Source organism: Schistocerca piceifrons, chromosome 9 (assembly GCF_021461385.2).
Source record: "Schistocerca piceifrons isolate TAMUIC-IGC-003096 chromosome 9, iqSchPice1.1, whole genome shotgun sequence".
Classification (NCBI taxonomy): Eukaryota; Metazoa; Arthropoda; class Insecta; order Orthoptera; family Acrididae; genus Schistocerca; species Schistocerca piceifrons.
The window spans coordinates 120253503-120257835 of record NC_060146.1 but is presented as its reverse complement, the minus strand read 5'-3'; the positions used below and the strand labels follow the sequence as shown (position 1 = coordinate 120257835).

The 4333-nt window shown below is 51.1% G+C and overlaps 1 pseudogene; it reads left to right on the top strand.

The window, feature by feature from the left end:
- The first annotated feature begins 3047 nt into the window (after positions 1-3047).
- LOC124717635 lies at positions 3048-3165 on the top strand (annotated as a pseudogene).
- Positions 3166-4333: the final 1168 nt, after the last annotated feature.

Below are 4333 nucleotides of genomic sequence, written 5' to 3'. Positions count from 1 at the left end.
TTGTCCTGTTGGAACAGCAAGTTCCCTTGCCGGTCTATGAATGGTAGAACGATGGGTTCGATGACGGTTTGGATGTACCGTGCACTATTCAGTGTCCCCTCGACGATCATCAGTGGTGTACGGCCAGTGTAAGAGATCGCTCCCCACACCATGATGCCGGGTGTTGGCCCTGTGTGCCTCGGTCGTATGCAGTCCTGATTGTGGCGCTCACCTGCACGGCGCCAAACACGCATACGACCATCATTGGCACCAAGGCAGAAGCGACTCTCATCGCTGAAGACGACACGTCTCCATTCGTCCCTCCATTCACGCCTGTCGCGACACCACTGGAGGCGGGCTGCACGATGTTGGGGCGTGAGCGGAAGACGGCCTAACGGTGTGCGGGACCGTAGCCCAGCTTCATGGAGACGGTTGCGAATGGTCCTCGCCGATACCCCAGGAGCAACAGTGTCCCTAATTTGCTGGGAAGTGGCGGTGCGGTCCCCTACGGCACTGCGTAGGATCCTACGGTCTTGGCGTGCATCCGTGCGTCGCTGCGGTCCGGTCCCAGGTCGACGGGCACGTGCACCTTCCGCCGACCACTGGCGACAACATCGATGTACTGTGGAGACCTCACGCCCCACGTGTTGAGCAATTCGGCGGTACGTCCACCCGGCCTCCCGCATGCCCACTATACGCCCTCGCTCAAAGTCCGTCAACTGCACATACGGTTCACGTCCACGCTGTCGCGGCATGCTACCAGTGTTAAAGACTGCGATGGAGCTCCGTATGCCACGGCAAACTGGCTGACACTGACGGCGGCGGTGCACAAATGCTGCGCAGCTAGCGCCATTCGACGGCCAACACCGCGGTTCCTGGTGTGTCCGCTGTGCCGTGCGTGTGATCATTGCTTGTACAGCCCTCTCGCAGTGTCCGGAGCAAGTATGGTGGGTCTGACACACTGGTGTCAATGTGTTCTTTTTTCCATTTCCAGGAGTGTATAAACACCTGACCAAGGATGGTACACGGTGAAAATATCGATACACACCGCTGCTGCCACACGTAGAAAGAGGAATAAGCACGGCATAAACGCAATGACCGCGGGAAAACAAACGCAGAGTAACAGCCAAGCTTTAAAGGAACACATTAGCCGGGGTCAGCATGGCTCAGTCTCCTTGGAAATACTCTCCTCCACAATTGATACTCCACTCCCAAGGCCGTTTCCACTTCCTGAAGCAGTCTTCTTACACCTCTTGCTGGGTCGCGCGAAGCGCTGCTTGTGAATTTTCTTTTATCTCGCCTGTCGTTGCAAACCCTCGTCCTTTCAATGGGGTTTTCAACTTCGGATATAAAGAAAAGTCCGCAGAGTCCAGGTCTGGAGAGTGCGGAGGATGAGTCAGCACAGTGATTTCGTTTTTTGTGCAAAAGTCACACACGAACTGTGATGAACGTGCGGATGCGGTATCGTGATGCAAGAGCCATGAATTGTCTCGCCACATTTCCCGATAGTACCACTGATTACCAGTTTGTCCCAGTGGCACGAATTCATGATCAACTAATCCTTGAAGCTCAAATAAAACAATCAGCATGTCTTTGACATCAGACCTGACCTGACGAGTTTTTTCGTTTTTGTTTTTGTTTTGGAGAACGTTTTCCGATCTGCTGTGAAAACTGAGCCTTGGTCTGAACATCATAACCGTAGACCCACGTCTCATCACCAGTTATAATTCTCTTAAAAAACATCTCGTTCTCATTTGGCGATCCAGTAGCTCTTCAAAGATTTCGAGGCGAAGGTCTTTCTGGTCTTGAGCCGTGGGACGAACTTGGCGGCAACACAATGCATTCCAAGATGCTGTGTCAGTATTTCATGGCATAATCCAACTGAAATATTTCGTTCCTCTGAAATCTCTACAACAGTCAGTTTTCGATTGCGACGCACAATTTCGTTGACGTTCGTGACATGAGCGTCATCGGCAGACGTCGAAGGGCGTCCTGAACGAGGGTCAGCTTTAATTTCCGTCCGGCCATTTTAGAACCGTGTGAACCATTCTTAACACCGAGTACAGTTTAAGCATTCATCACTGTAGGCTTCCTGCATCGTTTGGTGTGTCTCTGTAAAGGTTTTCTCGAGTTCCACGCAAAATTTAATGCAGACGCCTTGTTCGTCTAGCTCTGCCACCTCTATATTCGCAAACTGTGCGATACAACGTTCTACACAATACAGCACTGAACAACAGTGAAATTCCGGCAGTTACACATTAAGCACGGCCGTGTGCAGCGATGTCAGCCGCATTTCGCTCCAACACAGCATTGGCGCGAAATTGCGAATGTTGCGGAACTGAAGAGACCTAGTATTTAACAGCGCGTCGGCCCACATTTAGAACTCAAGTGATTGTGCGTGGAACGGATTCGCCAAGACCTTGGTAGGTTTCCTGAGGTACGTGGCACCAGATGGCTACTCGCAGGTCACGCAATTCCCGTGAATTATGGGCCAGTGGTTTATGGGTCTGGAACTTGCACCCGATAGCGCCCCAGATGTTTTCCACCAGGCTCATATCAGGCGAATTCAGTGGCCAAGATATCAACATTAGTTCACTATGACGTCCCTAAATTCATTGTAGCACGATTCTGGCCTTGTGACACGGACACTTATCTGGCTGGAATATGACAGTCCTGTAGGCGAAATCATCAAGCTCGAATGGAAGCAGGTGGTACTCAGTAATGTGCGCAGCTGTCATGGTGGCCTCGATTACTACGACAGGCCCCATGGGAAACCATGCCAATGCCCCAGGTAGCACAATACTCCACCCACCGACCTGCTTACCTGGTGCGGAACGTGTTTTGAGGCGCAGTTCGTCTTGATGACGACTTATCCACACAAGACAATTGTCGTGTTTTAATAAGTAAAGTGATTCATCCGAACCTGGCGACACTTTTCCACCGTCCCACGGCCCAATCTCGATAATTCTCTGAAAGATGCGTATATGATGAGATCTGGCTGTAAATGTGATAACGTTTGAGGTTCTCTACCTCAGTCAAAAGGTTTAAATTTCATAGAATGGTTATGAGCCAACGGCCTTGCCACAGTGGTAACACCGGTTGCCGTCAGATCACCGAAGTTAAGCGCTAACGGGCTGGGCTAGCACTTGGATGGGTGACCATCCGGTCTGCCGAGCGCTGTTGGCAAGCGGGGTGCACTCAGCGCTTGTGAGGCAAACTGAGGAGCTACTTGATTGCAAAGTAGCGACTCTGGTCTCAGAAACTGACATACGGCCGGGAGAGCGGTGTGCTGACCACGTGCCCCTCCATATCTGCATCCAGAGACGCCTGTGGGCTGAGGATGACACGGCGGCCAGTCGGTACCTTTGAGCCTTCATGGCCTGTTCGGGAGTAGTTTTTTTTAGTTTAGAGTGGCTATGAAACGAGATGACACAGTCTTGGAATATCTTCCAATATGTCGAATCTCTTTTTCCCCGGCGCACTGTAGCAACTCAACGTGGCGTGGACTTAACAACTCGTTGCAAGTCCGCTGCAGAACTATTGAACCATATTGCCACAATAACCGTCTGTAGCTGCGAAAATGTGGACGGTGCAAGGTTTTATGTACGAAGTGACCTCTCAGTTATGTCCCATAAATGTTCGATGGCATTCATGCCGGCTGATCTTGATGGCAATATCATTTATAGAAATTGTTGTTCAAACCAATCTCAAACAATTGTGCCCTGGTGACATGGCCCATTGTCGCCCGTAGAAATTCCAGTGTTTTTTTTGGGAACATGAATGGCTGCAAATGGTCTCCAAGTAGCAAAACATAGCCATTTTCAGCCAATGATCGGTTCAGTTCGACGAGAGCACCCAGTCCGCTCCACGTATACACAGCCCACACCATTATGGAGCCAGCACCAACTTTTAAGTGCCTTGTTCATAACTTGGGTCCATGGCTTCGTAGGGTCAGCGCCACACTCGAACCCTAGCATCAACTCCTACCAACTGAAATGAGGACTTATCTGATCGCTTCATGGTTTTCCAATCGTCTAGAGCGTAACCGATATGGTCACGAGCTGACGAGACGAGCTGCAGGCAATGTCGTGCTGTAAACAAGGGCGCTCGCGTCCGTCGTCTGCTGCCATGCCAGATTAACGCCACATTTCGCCGCACTGTCCTAACGGATACGTTCGTTGTACGTCCCACATCAATGTCTGCTGTTATTCAACGCAACGTCGCTTGTCTGTTAGCACTGAGAACCACAAGCAAACGCCGGTGCGCTCGGTCGTTAAGTGAAGGCTGTCGGCCACAGCGTTGTCTGTAGTGACAGGTAGTGCCTGACCGCCCCGAATGGTCATCGTGACGGACT